This window comes from Notolepis coatsorum (genome assembly GCF_963971535.1).
Source record: "Notolepis coatsorum genome assembly, chromosome: 4".
In the NCBI taxonomy this organism is placed as follows: domain Eukaryota; kingdom Metazoa; phylum Chordata; class Actinopteri; order Aulopiformes; family Paralepididae; genus Notolepis; species Notolepis coatsorum.
In genome coordinates, this window is record NC_140168.1 from 147,275,230 (window position 1) to 147,294,858 (window position 19,629).

Consider the following 19,629-nt stretch of genomic DNA (forward strand, 5'->3'; position numbering starts at 1 on the left):
TTTTAGTTGGGACGGGATGACAGGAACAAGAGTTCTGATTTTTCTCCCCATGAGAAGCTCCGTGGGACTGAATCCGTTTGCGAGTGGGGCGTTGCGGTAGGCCATTAGAGCAAAGTAGGGATCACTTGACTTTTTTATCAGACTTTTTATAGTTCTCACTGCGCGCTCTGCCTCCCCATTGCTCTGTGGAAAGCGAGGACTGGATGTCACATGGCTGAAACACCAGTCCTGTGAGAACTTGCGGAAACACTCTGATGCATACTGTGGGCCATTGTCCGTGCGGACCTCCTCTGGGATCCCGTGACGAGCAAATATTGACTTGAAATGCTGGATCATTGCCTCTGATGTTGTGGATGTCAGTTTGGCGACTTCCACATATCTGGAATAATAGTTAACATCACATTCTTAGTTCATAATTTTCCAGATATATATATGAGATTTGTGAAACAGTTCTTGTTTGTGAAGGCATGAATCTGACAGATGTCGTTTCGCTGTTGACAATCTGTTCTCTGCCAGGGGTGCGTCCTTCTGTCGATGTTTCTGTGAGTCTGTCGTGTGGCAGAGCCAGACAGTAAGACAGTAATCTAAAACAAAATGGTGGTCAGGGCGTTCTTGAACACGTTGTGTTGGTCGGCCTTCCACTCCTTGTCATCGTGGTACCACTTGGTGGAGGGCGAGGGTTTGCCGGTGTGGTGGCCAGTCAGTAGGACGCTCTCTCTCACACGGATGGTGGAGATACACAGCGTTGGCCTTGGTCTGTCGTAGGCTGCCGGGGTGGCGCAGGATGTCGTCCTTTCTGTCTCTGCTCCCCTTCCTTTGGGGACGTCTGTGTCGTGTGGGCTGGGTTTGATGGCGGCGTCCCTCGTGGTCCTCTGCTGCCGTGGGTCGCCCTGGTCTCTGGGTTGTGTTCCTCCTTGCCTGGTCCCGCCGTCGTTCGTGGTTCAGGTCAATCACGAGTCTCCTTCTCACCCGTCGTGTCCTCTCACCAATATGATCTGAGGATGATCAAATTTGCCTTAGAACACTCTTCACATAAATGATTCACCGCCTTTCTGCAAAAGGAAAATCATTTAGGGTCACTTCAATTCATTTTAAATAAAATCACTTAATTGAAATAGGGAATGCAGCCAATTGCATGAGCAGTGAGTCCTTATGCCAAGAAGGTTAGATCTTGTATCTAACTAGATCTTACAGCATTAGGCTTTAAATAAAATTGTAAATGAATGGCCAAAGTCTTGAATCAGTCAAAATAGCTCTTTATCTTTATAGTCTGTGATGTTAAATTGAAGTTGACCTTACCTCAGGGTGGTGAGCGAGTTTTCATACTTACCTATCCTCCTTGAGTCTCTTATTTGCATTATCATCAGTGGGAAGATGTTTTGGGTTTCCTCACATGTCTCTCTGTGTCACGATATTAGCATAGAGAAGAAAAAAAAAATCTAGGCAGCCAGTTCTGTATCGTAACGGCTCTCGCTCGGCGTCACTCACGCACTGTACCTCGCTTGTGCACGCGCACTGAATACAATTCCACAATGTACCTTTATCCCAATATTCGTCTGACCACACCCCTCATCAGCTTACCTTCATAAGCAGGTGTGTGGCCACCTACTCGCCTCCTTCTTCGCTTTCACCACAAGGAAGTGCCTTCGGAGATCCCCACTTGACGTGTTGCTAGTTGAAGAAAGTTGAGACGTGTTTACATTGTGCTTATTTTTTTCTTCTCTCATAACTATTCAAAAAGGAAAATCTAAGTCATAATGTCTACCTCGGAGAGTAGACCCACTCTTCACCAGCGGTTCTCGTGGTTGCCAGCCCAGCCCAGGAGACAGCCGATGGGTAGTTTGCCTCTCCGAGGAGCCGGTGCATCGGTGCCGCCGCCCCGGCGGTGGCCTGATCCCGACTCTGGTTCCTCTGGTTCCGGGGAATCGTCCGTTCGTGAGCGGCCGGTTCCTTTGGTTCCGGAGGATTTGCGACGCAAACTTTTTGCGTCTGCCCGTTCATGTCGCAAGATGGTGTCCTGCAGGCGCGAACGGCCTGGGTTTGGGGAATTGCTGGAGACCAGCGAGGATGCGTCGGTCTCTGCATGCTTGATGGAAACTGAGGATTACATGGAAGAGTTGGACGGATTCTTGTTTGAAGGCCTTGTGGAGACGAGTATCCCTCCTGTCCAGGTAACACTGGAGGGGGGAGAAATGTCTCCTTGGGGCGCCATGTTCGAGGATGTCGGGGAATCACCTCGGCCTCATCGGCAGGATGCCCTGCTATCAGCCACATCAGACTGTGGCTCCTCAACCGGTCAAAGCCTGCTGCATGTGAGGGATGCGGGTTCGGTGGAGGAAGGTCAGCAGGGGGAACTGCGGGCTTTGTTCCCCGAGCTCATGGCGGTAGCTGCCGCAGCCATTGCCTGCTCCTGCCCCCGATGATCTCATAGGTCATCTCTGGCAGCATCGCCCGGTGAGAGGGGTGGACGTTGTCTACCCATTTTTCCCCTCAATGGGGGCCTATGTTCGTCGGGGCCAGGTGGTGTCTCACATCATGGGACTTACCCCCGCCTACGTACCAGTTACGCGGGTGGCGGGGTTGGTCAAAGGTATGAGAGAGGGCGTGCCACGGCTTGATAGGCCGATGGCCGCTCTCCTCTGTCCGGATGTGGTGTGGGAGCCGTTATGCAAGCCGGTTCTCCAAGGAAAATCGGCTAGGCGATTGGCATATTGGGGTGACCAGTCATTTATCGCTGGTACACAGTCGCTGGCTGCTGCTTCTAACATCGCGCAGCTGGTTAGATTTGTATCGGGGATAATGATGGGCGGCACGGATCTGACCAAGGTGCAACGCGATCAGATCACCCAGGCGGCAGGAGCTGTACTGCATCTTACCCAGGTGCAGGCCATAGCCTCTGGGAAAGTGCGCGCCCTGGCTACCCTGAACCAGCGCCACCTTTGGCTGGAGCAGGCTCGAGTGCCAGAGAAGAAGAGAGCCCCTCTTCTGACGGCCAACCTCTCCGATGCTGGACTATTCGGGAAGGCCCTGCAGCTGATGACCTCAACGTGCAGAGAGATGGCAGAGGAGAGATCCGTTCTCCAACCCCATTTTCCGCCTCCCGTCCTTGCCGGTGGAGTCAGAAAGCTTCCACGACGTCGAGCTCCCTCCGCCGTGCCTACCACTGCCTCCGCCGCCACTGCTGGCCCGTCCAAGAAGGCCAGGAGGAGAGACGGTGTTTCTGCTGCCGCCGGCCCATCCAGGACCGGAGGAGATGGTAGGGAACGACGAGACCAGCAGCCGATTAACTACCGTCCCTCCGGGGCTTCTCGGGGTGGCAAAACCCGAGCGGCTCGAGGCAGCAGACGCCACTGAGTGACTTTTTCCCCCTGTGGTCCCCTCTATACCCTCCCCGGCCCTCATGATAATTTTGTGCCTAAATAAATAAAAAGTCCCCTTAAAGGGGGACTATATTATTTGGCCAAACAAACTGTGTGTTTCTTCAACAATACATATGATGAGGTTGCGAAATGTGAATCTGCATTGTTACATTGAGGGATGAGGCACGTTCGTGTTATGAGATTAAGCAAGGTCTGCAAGCATACACTCAGTCATAGAAAGGTTCTATCTTAGCCTGACGCTCCACATGTAGGTAGAAGCTGGTTGTATGATCTGTTGCTTAAGCAAAGTAATGTTGATCCACAACACTGTTGTGTTAGTTGCAGTAATACTCATATACACACGTTCCACGGCCTAGCCGTTATACTCTCTGTCAGTGTTTTTTCTATGTACAACATAGAAAGCGGGTGTAGGATTCACACACACAAGACTTGGTTTTGTTATAAATCCTGTTCACAGTCTGTGGGTAGCGGGCGTTGTATTAGCTTACGCTATACATTAGCGTTCTACCAAAGGTCTCAAAATGCTACAGTTGTTATTGTGTGTAGGGAAAAAGGTTTTTTTGTGAGGGGGTGCCGAATAAACCCCTCCTTCCCACTTGATTGGTCAAGGGGATTTTTTCTCATTTCCTGTTGAGCCAGTCAGGGCCGAGCCGTTCAACGACTTGGCGGGGGAGGGGGGGGGGAAGGGTTGTCCTGACACGGCTCCTATTACAAACAGGAGTCGTGTGCAGGGTTTCACCCCGTCATAGCATATACGTTGCTATGACGACGGCTTCCGTGAGTTAGATCTTTACGTAAGGTCTGTGGTGTTAAAGTGTCGGGTTAGAGCGTAGGGCTTACGGGTCTGCTACGCTCGATTTTATGTGTAAACTTGAGTCAGTTGGTCACGTGACTCATGTCTTTTTCATACTACGACTCATGTGGGAAGGCTTTCTGGGTAATTTCGGTCTAAAACCCTCTAAGTAAGGGGTGACTGGATGTAAAAATGTAAACAGTTTTTACTCCCGGCTGTGCAGCTTGGGTTTTATGTTGTTGATGCTTCTTTCTTTGTTATTAAAAAGAGTTGGGGTTAGGAAGCATCACACCCCTCTTGTCGTCCCCTGGGCGCCTTGGGGATTCAATGAAAGGTCTAAATAGCCTGTTTATTGATGTGGATATGCCCGACACACACATAGTGCTAGCTCGGGGTGTTCTGTTGAACATCAAGCAACTGACTGGCGCGCCTTGGTTGCTTGGGGTTAAAACAGCGTTTTTATAAAGCAACTGGGATGGGGGTTTTTCCTCTTCCGACGACCTATGTTGGTTGTCGACGGATTCTCGTTCATATCGGGGGATGATGACGGAATGGATCTGAACATACGTAGAAGGGTCTCACGTCTGGGTGGTGCCTTCTTTTCATGTTTAAGAACACGCATATCTGCCCCTTCTCCTGGAGTTGGCATGTCGGCGTGGTTAGGGCACGGGACTGGTTCTGGTCACGCTGGTCCGGATCAGTTAAACCTGTTGTCCGCCGGGGATGCAGATCTGCTGTTCTGGTACCCTGAGGGACTTGGACTTTTTCCAGGGGGAGAAATGCCAGGTCGGTCCGGGTGTCACAGGGTTAGGCGCTATGGAGACCCTTGTGGGTACATAGTACTCTGCACTGTCGTAATGGCTTACGGCCGTGCCAACCTGTACACGCCCGATCTCGTCAGATCTCGGCCGCTACGCAGGTTGGTCTTGGTTAGTACTTGGTTGGGAGACCTCCTGGGAATACCAAGTACGGGGTGCTTGGGGCTGGTTCTCCATTCTTTTCGCTCTTCTCTTACGCATGGCGAAGAAGGGCCTGTTGGGGTGGTCTTTGACCTCCTCGGGGGACCCTGTGCTCCCCGTATCGCCGGGCCCGGTCCGAAGTAATGTTTCGTCGACCCGTAGGCCTGGGATAACCCTGTTGGAAACTAAAACACTTGTACTGCGGTAGTGCCCGCAGGTACGTTTTGGAGTTTTTTCTTGAGGGGTTATGGGACCAACCACCGCATAGGGTAACGTCTGGGTGGTTGGTTCTCTGGTGTGTTGGTGCAGTGTCAACTCCCGGGTTGCCCGGTTGAGTGTGCCCCTGCACGTTCATGACGTCTGCCGATCGTGTCAGCCTTCGCTGCCTCATTGAGGGAGGCTTTGTCATGGTGGTCAACAACGCCAGCATACGCCCCTTCTGCCGGGGCGGCTGTTTCAGCTGACCCCTCTGGCGCCTGTCTCGTCCGCAGTACTCCAGGCTCGGGTTACAGCCTGTTGCCTGGTTTTCCCCGGTGCGCTGCCTGCTTCCGTGGTAAGCCTTTGGTTCTTACGGCCATGCTGGCTGCCTGTCCTGCAGGGTCAGTGTGCCAGGCGGTGTGCTATTGGGGGGACAGGGCCCCGCTCTTGTTAGGGGCCTTTGTCCGAATACGCTGGTGATGTGGGGGGGCGGGGTCACTAGGTGACCACCTGGTGGGGTCTTGATGCTGGCATCATGGACTTCTCGGGGCCCCTGTTTTCCAGGGGGTCCAGTCCCTTTGGTGGGTCTGGGTCTTCCTTCGCGCTCCGCTGCTACGGCCTTGCCACGGGGTTGGGTTTGCTCTTGACCCCGTGATTTCTGGGGGCAGTAACGAGGTCGTTCCTTCCGTTCGTTCCCGGGTGGCATGCGAGTTGTGCGTGTGGGTAGTCGTGGGGTCAGGCCACGGTCTGCTCACCCTGTGCGTTGAGTTGCTTGAGTGCCTCTTCGCACGGTCGGGTCCGTCGCCCTCCCGTGATCCCCCAATAGGGGGGGTGCCCTCCATTAGGGGGGGTCGGGGGGGCTCGGTCCTCCCTGATCTGATGGTTGTGGGGGGCCTCAGCGGGGTGTATTTGTCGGCCGATGGCTCTCGCTCGGCCTCCCTTGTGCGTGAGTGACGCCGAGCGAGAGCCGTTACGATACAGAGCGTTAGGTTATAACTATAACCAAGTTCTGTTAGTAATGGTGACGCTCGGCGTCCGACGCCGCTGCAGCCCTTGATCTCACCTTGTGGTGAAAGCTTGGGAAGGAGGCGAGTAGGTGGCCACACACCTGCTTATGAAGGTAAGCTGATGAGGGGTGTGGTCAGACGAATATTGGGATAAAGGTACATTGTGGAATTTCTTGTGGAATCAAGTTTCAAGTTCAAGTTTCAAGTTTCTTTAATAGTTGTCATACAGAAGTACAGAATACTTTCATACAAAATGCTTCTTACTGTTACGCTCCAGAGACTGTGCTAGACAAGATAGTATCAAATAACATAGTATAGCATGTAAATTAGAAGTAGAAAATGAGGTCACAGTGTTCAGTATAGACATATGTACAATGTTCGATGCAGAATAGACGTAACTGAGTTACCATATAATATACAATACTATGCAGTGTACTAATGTACAATATTATATAGTGCAAAGCAGAAATGCAGAAATGGGATGAGGTACAATTTAGGTACAATTTACAGTAAGGTGTACGAGTTGTAGTGCAATCCTTCATCAATAAATATAAAGTGTGGGGAGTGGGTGCTACAGTGTGTTTGTTTACAGTGAGTGTGTGCTATAAAGTGTGGGGAGTGGGTGCTACAGTGTGTTTGTTTAAAGTGAGTGTGTGCGTGTGGATGTGTGTGCTATGTGCGTTTGATGGTTGTTGTTGTGTAGTGTTCATTGTTCGTTAAGCAGCCTGATGGCCTGGGGATAGAAGCTTCTTCTGAGTCTTTCTGTGCTCGCCTTGAGACTCCGGTATCGCTTGCCTGACCGCAGCAGTTCAAAGAGGCAGTTGTTCGGGTGGCTCGAGTCCTTAATAATTCTCTTAGCCTTCCCCCTGCACCGCTTGTTGTAAATGTTCTGGAGGGTGGGGAGCCCCCCTCCGATTGTGCGTTCGGCTGAACGTGTCACTCTTTGTAGTCTGCTTCGGTCTTGTGCAGTGCTATTCCCAAACCAGGAGGTGATGTTGCCAGTCAGGATGCTCTCTATTGTACATGAGTAGAAGTTCTTAAGGATCTTCTGACTGACTTGGAACTTCCTTAGGCGCCTGAGGAAGTAGAGGCGTTGTCGTGCCTTCTTCACAACACTGTCAATGTGTGTGGTCCATGTCAAGTCCTCGGATATGTAGGCTCCGAGGTACTTAAAGCTGTTGACTCTCTCAACCGGTGCCCCGTCGATGCTGAGGGGGCTGTAGTCCTTGACCCCCGACCTCCTGAAGTCCACAATCATCTCCTTTGTTTTGCTGACGTTCAGGGAGAGGCTGTTTTCCTGGCACCATCCCGCCAGGACCTTGACCTCTTCCAGGTAGGCCCTCTCGTCGTTGGCAGAGATCAGGCCCACCACCACTGTGTCGTCGGCAAATTTGATGATTGTGTTGCTACTCCGCTGAGCCACACAGTCGTGTGTGTACAGGGAGTAGAGGAGGGGACTCAGAACACAGCCCTGGGGGGCCCCTATGTTGAGGGTGATGGATGAGGAGGTGCAGTTGCCTGCTCTCACCACCTGGGGTCTGCCCGTCAGGAAGTCCAAGACCCACTGGCAGAGGTCATAGTTCAAGCCCAGGTCCCTGAGCTTGGCTATGAGTTTGGAGGGGACTATGGTATTGAATGCCGAGCTGTAGTCGATGAATAGCATTCTCACATAGTTCCCCTTCCTCTTGTCCAGGTGTGATGCTGCTGTGTGCAGCACATGGGCTATGGCGTCCTCCGTGGACCTGTTGGGGCGGTATGCAAATTGCAGGGGGTCCATGTTGATGGGGAGGGAGGAGCAGATGTAGCCCTTTACTAGCTTCTCAAAGCACTTCATGGCTATGGAGGTGAGAGCTACAGGGCGGTAGTCGTTGAGGCAAGCAGGCTTGGATTTTTTGGGTACAGGGATAATAGTGGACTTCTTCAGGCAGGTGGGGATGACAGCCTGTTCTAAGGACAGGTTAAATATGTCAGTGAATACCGGGGCCAGTTGGTCGGCACAGACTTTTAGGACGCGGCCGGGGATGCCGTCCGGTCCTGCTGCCTTCCTGATATTGCCGTGGCTTGTGGGCTGGTGTTGTTATTACCAGCATCAAACCTCGCATAGAAGGTATTGAGGTCATTTGCTAAGGAGATGTCACTGTTCAGTTTGAGGGAGGTGCCTTTGTAGTCTGTCATCGTTTTGAGCCCCTGCCACATAGCTCTGGAGTCAGCCTGTTCAAACTGGAGTTCAATTTTATCTCTGTAGCGCCGTTTGGCCTCTGTCACTCTCCTCCTTACGTTGTATCGCGCCACCTTGTGGTCATTCATGTTGACTGCCACCAGGCCGTCGTTGTATGCTTTGGTGCGTGCTTTCAGAGCTTCACGGACGGATTTGTCTACCCAGGGTTTTTGATTTGGGTAAACTCTAATTGTGGTAGTGGGGATTGTTTCTTCCACCAAAGTACGAACATAGTCCAGCACTGTCTCCGTGTAGACATTAATGTTATCTGTGTCGCGGAACACGCTCCAGTCTGTGCACTCAAACGCAGCCTGGAGCGTCCCCTCCGACTCCACATCCCATTTCTGCACCTCTCGCGAGACTACAGGTGTGCTCTTGATTCTTTGTTTGTACTTTGGAGAAAGAAATATGGTCGCATGATCAGACTTCCCAAAGCCACTAGCAGAATGAGCCTTGTAGCCACCCTTGAATTGCGAGTAACAGTGATCTAAAATGTTACCGCCTCTGGTGTTACAAGTCACATGCTGATAGAAGTCAGGCAAAACCTTTCTCAGATTGGCGCTATTGAAATCACCCACTACTACAATGGCCGCGTTAACGTTCGCGGCTTGGCGTTTGTTTACCTCATCGTGATGTCTGGAGAGCGCGACACTATCGCTGGCTTGCGGTGGAATGTACACTCCTACAAGGATGATCGCCGTTAACTCTCTCGGAAGGAAGAAAGGACGACACTTGATTGTTATATATTCCAGGTTGGTGCAGCAGTGGTTCGATAATTCCTTCACGTTGGCTGGATCGCTCCAATTGTTGTTCACCATGAAGGCGATCCCACCTCCGCGCTGTTTGCCTGATTCAGCTGTTCTATCCTTGCGGTGGATGAAGAAGTGATCGGCCGGTTGGATGGCGTGGTCCGGGGTTTCTGGCGACAGCCACGTTTCAGTGAAGCAGAGAACATTACAATCTCTAACGTCTCTCTGGAATTTAATCCTTGCTCGGATGTTGTCTAATTTATTGTCAATCGATTGTACATTGGCTAGCAATATACTGGGTAGTGGCGTTCGGTGTCGTCTGGTTCTCAGTCTGTTACGGATCCCAGCTCTCTTCCCACGCCGTCTGATGGTTCCTTTGTCCCTGGGGTCAAGACCTGGTCCTGGTGTCCTCAAGATCTCAACAGGCCATTGCTGCGGTTCAGAAAGCTGATCCAGGGAGTAATCTAGTCGGTAAGTTTCCCGTAATCCGATGTCTATAAGTGACTGACGGTCATACACATTAAATGCACCTACTGTTGGTACAGACAAAACTCTTAAAACTATAAATATTAGCAAAAGTAAGCACAGTCTCGACGGAGCGCACAGACAGGCGGCCGGGCATAGCGGCGCCATCTTGTCCTATAATGTATCTTGTGCATTTTGATAGAAATAAATCTAACCCTATAACCTTAATGTCATGCACTTGTCCTAATAATCTAACCTACACTGTAGCACTCAACACTTTGATGAACATTGTTACTCAGCTGATAGAGTTGTGCCCTTCCTGATGTCTTGTTGCACAGAACCTGTAAGTTGCTTTGGATAAAAGCATCAGCTAAATGATCAATGTAAATGTACACCTTGTACATTTTGATAATCATTGTGTAAATGATTATATTGATGTTTCACTGGTGTTCTTGATATTTGCAGTCATAGAAATGTATTAGTTTGTTAAAAAGAAGAGGCATGCATGTTATTAGTTAGTGGTGGAAAATAGAGTGTGAGTAATTTCCTGACTGCATTCATCAAGTACCAGTGTTTACTATGGCAAGCTGATCTCCAGACATTGCATTCACCGTGCCCTTTTGTGTGGTCAGAGTGCAGGCCTTTGTATTGTTTTGTCAGTCTCCTGCCTTGCGGTTTTCAAGTGCACACTCTGAATAGCGTCTGCTATCGTCTTTGTTCTTGTAAAACACACTTTACATGACTGCAGTTGGTATCTCTCGGTTGATGTCTTGTCTGTGTTCACATGTAAATCATTGGAGTTTCATGTAGAATGTCTTTTGTGATACAATTTGTGTTTACACTGCTCTGCACCCCGCCCCAGAGCCAAATCTGTCTACCTCTTCGGTTCCTGCAAACACAAAACATGTTAATTTCCCACTTTTCTTTTGTTTTCCTCTGGGTGAGCTTGCTTCCTGTAAACACAAAAAAACCTGTTAATTTTCCACTCCTCTAAGACCATTTTTTAGTGTGTTCTCCTTGATTTTGAGTTAATCTAGTCTTCATCTATTTCATCATCTCACAAAAAGTTTATAAGGCCTAATCGCCTGTTGTTATTCTTTCTTTAGCTTTTAGATCTTGTTGATCCAAACCTCATATTTTTAAACATAATTGTAAAAGCTTATAAGGTCTAATCGCCTATAATGGGAGTAAGTGTGTGTTACTCATAAATTGTTTCTGCTTGGGGGCTGTTAACGTGTCTCTCTTTCTATGTAGTATCACTACTCAATCGTTCTGTGCCTAGTATAGTGGAGCTGTCTCTGCTCTGCGCTGAAGAACACATTTTTCATTCATTTGATTGGTCCGTTTTGAAATGACTGAGAGACCACACGATTGGCGCATCGGGTTCAAACAGAACGCACTCTGTGTTTTAATGAAAACCACAGCTTAATCATCAGTCTTCACAGCAGAATTTACTTCTATTCTAAATCATCGTCTTCAGGTGGGCTGCTGGTTCGCGTCTCGTTCTCGAATCCTCTCGTGAAGTTTTCTCTCAGGATCCAGTCTCCTCAGCGTCTGCCTTCCTTCTCCTCCTACCACAGTGCCTTAAAACCTGCTGGACCCGCCTCCCACAAACGTCATCCCTACGACGCTCACAACTGGCTCATCCAATCACGGTTCTGTGGCTAGTTTGATAACTGGGGAAGTTTGTTTCAGACACTCCTCTTCCCCGTATTAGAGTAGATTAATTTTATCCTGGTTAAAACAGTACACGTATCAATTCCACCATAGACACATATATATTGTTTGGTAATTTTCAAAGACAAACACATCGCTTCTTTTATTATTGTTTGTACCTTCTATTATACCTGAAAAAAACTTTATCAGATTAATTACAATCATATGGTTATTGTAATTTCTAATTCAAAACATAATCTACCTAGGCTAAACAATTCTTGTATCGTTTGATCATCCTCATTACCTGTTCTTATAATCAGAGAGAATGTTATGTTTATTTATATGTACTTTACATTTTAGACTATAAATATTTAGCCTTGCCATAGATATTGACTTGTTTGCCTATATGCATAGATAATTTAAGACACTTTTCAGTAATTTAAGGAGTGGTCTCCTGTATGTTTTTCATCCTGCTCCGTCACAGTATATCTGTTTGAAAAGAGATAAGATCACCCTTCCTTTGAACTGTGGTGCTGTGTAGTCATAAAATACCTTCTAACACTTACACAAACACGTTTGTCTGCTGGCCTCAGCTTATTTGAAGGCTAGACACATTTGTCCTTCCCTGACTTAATAACTAATTAACTTCCACAAATAACGTGCAACTTTGTTACAGCTTTTACCAAGGCTGACTCTTACAGTTTTGGCCTTCGTGCTTTTGTGTTCCTTGTTTTTCTCCGCACATTTCAAGGTAACTTTGGCCATCTGTCACCATTTTGACTGAGGTCAGTTGACAGCATCTTTGTTGACTCAAATGTATGGTTAACCTAACATGTGATTTGGCATGTCTGTGAGTCTCTGTCTTTAAGAGAAATGAACCTAGTCCTTTTGGCCATCCTATTTCTTTGCTATTACAAATATGTACATATTTTCTATTGTTTAATTTAGATTATTTACGACACTGTTTTACTCTATAGTTTGTGTCAAAGTAATCTAAGGTTATAACGTTTAATCTACTGTTGCAGAATACGTTATATTTGATGCACGCTTCTCTATGGTACCCCGTATCAAAACAATAGAGACGTGGGAGTTAAAACATATACTGTTTTAAAATAGAATGATTTGTTGAATGACCTTAGCACATTTGCCTTTTCACTAGCCTCGCGCAGATTCTAAGATGTAGACACCTATTTATGATGATCGAGTCTACCGGTGTGTTCACAGATGCAACATTCTGAGACAGACACTGAGATTAGCTTTATGTGACTTATAACATGTATATTAAAGCAACATAAATCTCAAGTGATCTGAGATAGTTGTAATTCACTGTAACTGATATTAGTTGTGTCATGCATCATCAAGGTTTGTTTCATACTCACCGGACAAGCTGTTGTGCTGACATCATAGTTGTGTTCAGTTATTGAATACCCTTATAACTTACCCCCTTTTGTGTTTATGTGTATCTTCAATCGAATAGTGGTCCTTGAGGCTGTAACACGCTACGTGTCATCAATGCAATGCTCGGCTCGTTTCTCCGGTGGTCTGGGACAATGCAACTTTGGAAAAACTCTTTTGCATCTCGCTAAAGTAACATGACATGTTCTAATAGCAGCGTGTACATACACATAAAAATAAAACAGATACTACACATGGATTTCATATACCCTCGGCCTCTGGCATATTAAAGTTCACGTTAGCCCACGGATAGTTTCATATCAAACTCATAACTTCATGGCGAACACCATGTGATGTCATCGCTCCAAGCGACGTTCACGCGTTCTCATTCACCTCGGAAATAACGCTTTGCAATCCATGCAGTACTTTTCCGCGTGCTCTCAATAGCCTGGAATTCACCCAATACCAGCGCTTTGTAACCGAATGAACGAGCCTGTGCTTCATATGTGGTTACATGTGAAACGTAAACAGACAAACAAACAAAACAATAATACATAAAAGATAATGTGTGTGTATACCTGTTCTGTATCGGATCGCTGTTCGTTTAATCGACCAGCACTCATGCTGCGATAAGGCTTGGTTACCCTCGGTTTAAATATACATTGTTTATTAAAGCATAACGACCGAACCTGAACTTCGAAATTTAATAGCGCTATATTAGATTCAATATACCATAACCAACACTCACGGTCTCGAAACACGCGACTAATGTCCCGTTTAATGTAGGACTAACGTCCTACCGGAACGTCCCGTTGTTATTCTACCCGCCTATCTGTAATGACAAATGGTTCACCTAATCCGAATACATCGTTTTCAAGAATGGAAGAGATCGTAGGCTTAGTTTGAGGTTGAAACTATGAATATTACAACGATACTCTGGTAAATCTAATCATGATTCTACCAGCTCTCGGTCGTTCTTCCCGCCTATTGCAGAAGAATCATAGAACAGTTTCTAACAGAGTAGCGTTTTCCAAGGATATCACGTCTACTAAGCCTACGTATCTTACCTTGTTGCCTATATTTTAGTCTGCACCAGCTAGACTAGGGATAGCAATCCAACAACCTATGGTGTGCCTTAACTTTTGGTCGGCACCAGCTCGACCGGGAATAGCACTACAACCCAGCAAATCCTCTCAGAACCGCCTGATAAGGACCGGAGTACACGCGCTTCCCCCGTAACGATTCTCAATACAGATCAGATATATTAATGCACATTACTCTCGCTCAGCCATGATCTCAATATTTGACAACATACCGTAACATTCACCTGGCACAGAGAAAAGCGGGAAGATTTTAATTCCTTGCCATACATTTTGGTCGACCATCTATATACTCACTTTTCACTGTATAGATGAAACAACAGGGCACGCTGGGAGGACGCAAAGAGTCCGTCACAAGTTCGTAGACGCCAATTGTGGTATATTGTGGATATCCTGAAGAAGAAGGTTCTCAGTCAACCGAGGTTCAGTTAATAACAAGGTTTATTAACTGGACAGATAGAAATATACATAGTACATAGAGAGAATGGCTGAGGCTCGCGCCCCAGGTGATCAGCTGAATGACCCAGGTAGCGACCCCGAATGCTGTCGGGAGGAGCCTTTTATAGTGAAAAATGGGGAGGAGGGGGGACCCATTTGATAGGTCAAATGGGTGGGGGGGGGACACAGGGTAGGAGACAAAGGGGAGGGGAATGTCTTTATATGAGAGAGTTGGGGAATCATTATATTATTCCACAGTTACTCACTTTTCTCTTCATAATGTGGGTGAGATTAATATATATAATATACCAGGATTATTTATTAGATTCAATGGTTCCCGTATGTTTGTTAAAACACCTGTTTCTGGTGTAGGCGGCTTCTTGTACCGCATAATGCCACAGGCTCTTCGGTATGTTACTATCGTCTAGCTTACACCTGGCCATTTCAAAAAGAGTGCGCCATTCCCTGTCGGCTACCCCGTTCTGATGTGGGGAGTAGGGACATGATGTCTCGTGTCTGATCCAGTTTTTTCTCAACAGTGAACTCTCTGTTTGTAAACTCGGTCCCGTTGTCTGACCTCAAACATTTTACGTTCCCATAGGGATCGGCAAGGAACTTCTCTGTGGCTTGGAGTGCATCACTCTTTGCTTTAAGGAAATAGACGAACACTACGCCTGTACCCACATCTGTAAAGGACTGTACATAGTTAAAGCCACCTATGGACTCGTTCCTTACTGGACCGGCTAGGTTGGTGTTAACTAGCTCCAGTGGTCTCTTTACCTTCTCTGTGGGGTCCCTGTTCCTTGTTTGAGTAAACTTCCCCCTTATGCAAACTTCACATTCTTTGTCAGGTCTATGCTTTTCACCCTTAATGTCTGTTACTGCTTGTAGCTTTAGTAAATCCTCGTGATTACAATGACCCATAATTTCATGCCACGTCTGGATGTCATGACTAACAGTCACATTGCATTTATCATTATTATTACACTCCGTTTGTAGGTAATACATTCTTCCATATACGTCAATGTTAAACCGTGTACCATCTTTTTCTACAAGAACATCTTTACCTTCACTGAAGAACACTTCGGCACCGTTAGCAGTAGCGGATTTTACAGAGAATAGTTCTTCTGGGAACGAGGGTATGTAGAGAGCGTTCTTTAACGTCACTGTACACCGGCGCCCCCCACTGTCTATGAGGCATACCTGTGCGTCTCCTCTCCCCTGCGCCAACCCGTAGGTGCGTTTCCCATCCGCCAGCTCCATGCTGTGTCCCTCTGGCTCGAAGGACATATCAAAGTTCTTGAAACTATTCCTGTCGTTGATGATGTGGGACGACGCACCTGTGTCCACGATCAGTCCCCTCCTCGGGAACAGCTGGTGCTGCGTTGGCCGGGCGACGCCCATAGTCCGCGCCCCGAAAACAAAGTCCTCTCGTCCTGCCGCTCTCCGGGCGCCATCTCGACTCGCCTCACGGTCACCGTTGCCGCCATCTTGTCTGTAGTCGTCATCTCGTCCACAGCCGCCATCTTGACCATAGCCGCGATCTCGTCCATCGCCGCCATCTTGTTTGTGGCCGCGACCTCGTCCGTCGCCGCCATCTTGTCCATAGGCGCCGCCTCGTCTCTGGCCGACATCTTGCCCATGTGCGTATCGGGCGCTCTGGTCTCGCCCCAATGCCATGTCCGTTGAACCGTGGGTAACCAGTAGCGTGAACGACCTGTACAACTCCGGTAGTCCTCTCATCACCATTGCCATCATTAACCCCTCGCCGGGTGCCTCTCCCGCACTCTTGAGCGCCGTCATGATATGCTCAGCTTGGATGATGTATTCTGTCATCATCTCTGTGTGCCCCTTCTTCAGGGCCGTCAACGTTACGTAGAGGGACACTACTCGGGACCTTCCCCGTCCGATGTAATGCTCCCTCAACACTCCCAGGCTTTCTCTGCCTTTGTCCTTCGTGTCGCGGAATATCAGCCCCAAGCTTGTATCGTCGAGCAGCGGCGCCAACTCACAGTATGCGTCCGCATTAAGCTTGTCGTCTTGGGCTTGTTCCTCCGCCGTCATTGGTCCCGCGGGGGCCGCCAAGATCACCGCCTTGAGTCCCGCGCCGTACATGCAACATAGCATGCACTCTTCCCAGAGCTCATATCCCTCCGCTTTCCCATTAAATGAGGGCCATTTGCTTCTTCCCTTGGTCACCATCCTCTTTCTTGGTGGTTGGTGATTGGTGTAGCTTAAGCTTCGTTGGCCTAGTACGCTAGCCACGCGGTACTCCCGGTGCTACTCTGGCCTACACGTCAGCTAAGCTAGCTACCCTTATTATTTCGCCCGTGCGAGATCTGGGCCCATAACCTGTTAACAGAAATGGCTATGGGGCGACAATAATATGTACATGTGGCATGGTTTCCGTCTGTGGCCTTGCTCTGCTGGCAGCCTTTTATTCACATTGACTCATACCACAACAGCTCATGTGTGCTCCTCTCCGGGAGAGGCATTTGTGGGAAGAAGAGAAGTAGGATGGGGCCAAGTCTTATATACTCCCAACCTGGCGTAGACTGTAGAAGCTCCGCCTATAGTGCCCTCCAGTGGACACAGATATATATGCAGTCATGGGAGCAGTAGAGGACAGTTACAGTTAGTTACAACAATATATCCCTCTAGATTCAACAGTAATATACAGTGTGTACCTATTTGTAATACGTACACGTTGTACAGAAGACATGGGCTGTCGTGAGATATACAATTTTCTGCGGCAGCTGAAACCGTAAATTGTTTACATTGTTTGAATATGTAATATACTGTATGTACCTATTTGTAATATTTACACGTTGTACATAAGACTGACGCTATCACTGTGAAGCCACATACAGCGTGATGACGTGCAGCATGAGCTATCCAAAAAAGGAAACGATCATATTGGGCAGCCAGTCAAGTTGGGTAGCTACACACCACACACATGGAACATGGAAGAGTACAAGACAACAGTCTATACTCAAGGCTGTTAAACTTGCGAAAAAGACGTATGCTGACAAGATGGAGGCACAAATGGCACAGAATGACACAAGAGGCTTATGGCAGGGACTGAGGACGATAACTGACTACAAAGTCAGCGCCCCCTCAATGGGGAGCGACGACGCCTCCCTCGCGGACCAGCTCAACACCTTCTACGCGCGGTTTGGTGCAAACAGCGGCGCCGCTAGCTCAACGGCTAGTGACGTCACTGGTACGCCGGCTGTTGTGGAGGGGGGGGGGGGCATCCGCGGGGGGGCGGGGATGCTCTCTCATTGACGGTACACAGTGTGAGAAGAGCATTTATGCAGGTGAACACCAGAAAGGCTGCTGGCCCAGATGGAATAACAGGACGCATACTTAAGTCCTGTGCTAACCAGCTAGCCCCTGTGTTCACCACCATATTTAATCGATCCCTGGAGGAGTCAGTGGTCCCTGCCTGCTTCAAGATGTCTACCATTATCCCGGTACCAAAGAAACCCTCCCCAGCAGGTCTCAATGACTACAGACCGGTGGCACTCACCTCTGTGGCCATGAAATGTTTCGAGAGGCTGGTCAAGGATCACATTTGTGCCTCCCTCCCCAGTGATATGGACCCTATGCAATTTGCATACAGGCCAAACAGGTCCACTGACGATGCGGTCTCCCAAGTACTGCACAGCACCCTCTCTCACCTGGACCATCAGAAGGGGGGCTATGTGAGACTGTTGTTCATTGACTACAGCTCAGCGTTCAACACCATAGTCCCCACCAGAATGTTGGACAAGCTGATCGAGCTGGGTCTGAGCTCCGCTCTGAGCGCCTGGATACTGGACTTTCTGAGTGAAAGGCCCCAGGCGATCAGGGTGGGGGCTCAGACCTCCAACACCATCACCCTGAGCATCGGGTCCCCCCAGGGCTATGTTCTGAGTCCCCTGCTGTACTCACTATACACACATGACTGTGTGGCCAAGTTCAGCTCCAACTCCATAGTGAAGTTTGCGGACGACACAGTGGTGGTGGGGCTGATCTCGGACAACGACGAGAAGGCCTACCGGGAGGAGGTTGAGGTACTGGAACGCTGGTGCCAGGACAACAGCCTGCTCCTGAACATTGGTAAAACCAAGAAGCTGATCGTGGATTATAGGAGAGGACAGCAGGAGACACACACACCACTGACGATAAACGGGGCTACCGTGGACAGGGTGAGCAGCTTTAAGTACCTGGGGGTCCACATTGCAGAGGATCTGACATGGACAACACACATAGACTCAGTCGTAAAAAATGCGAAGCAACGCCTCTACCACCTGAGACAGTTAAGGAAATTCAGAGTATCTGGGAAGATACTCCAGTCCTTCTACTCCGGAGCTGTAGAGAGCATCTTGACTGGAAACATCACTGCCTGGTATGGAAACAGCACGGCACAGGACAAGAAGGCCCTACAGAGAGTGGTGCGCTCAGCCGAGCGTACCACGGGTATTGCACTACCACCCCTGCAGGTTTTATACAACAAGAGGTGCAAATCCAGAGCCTGCAGAATAATGAAAGACCCTCACCACCCCAACAACAGCCTGTTCATGCTGCTGAGGTCAGGCAGACGCCTGCGAACACCAGCTACTAGGACAGAGAGACTTCGGCTCAGCTTCTTCCCCCAGGCCATCAGAGCCTTGAACACTGAACTCTCCACACACAAGCACACATGAGCACACACACGACACACACACTGTACACGCTCACACACTAGCAGCCACTTTAACATGAGCAAGCACACACTCATGCTGCACACGCCCACACTTATGGCCACTAAGGAAAGGTCACTTTAAAAATAGTATAGTATAACCTGAGATTGTATAAATTAGCATGTACAGAAAGACCCAGTGCCTCATCCATAGCTAACAGTGTATTGCATTACCAAAGGACCTAGCATGTCCTCCATGCTCTGTAAATAACTCATGTACATATACCGATATGCCCTACTATGTTACTTGTTTATTGCACAATGTTGTTCTATTGGATTCTATTATGTTATTACTACTGTATTGCACATCGTTGCGGGCAAGACCACCCGCATTTCATTGTATACTTGTATGCCGTGACAAATCAAACTCTTGACTTGACTTGACTTGACTTGACTTGACTTGACACAGGAGAACACGCCTCAAACATTGCATCTCTTGCGATAATACAGACCTGATATTGCTGGCACAATTTGGAAGAATTTGGAAGAGTTTGTAAAAAAAAATCCAGAGTTGTAAAGATTTGTAGAAGTTCTTTGTTTGATTT

General features: G+C 48.4%; 1 protein-coding gene across 1 annotated transcript in view; it reads left to right on the top strand.

Annotated features, from left to right (window-relative positions):
- Window positions 1-19,629, top strand: part of LOC311226724 (protein disulfide-isomerase tmx3a-like) — a gene marked incomplete at both ends in the record, with an annotated part of 66,448 nt that overhangs the window by 24,623 nt on the left and 22,196 nt on the right. The gene's annotated exons all lie outside the window — the stretch shown is intronic.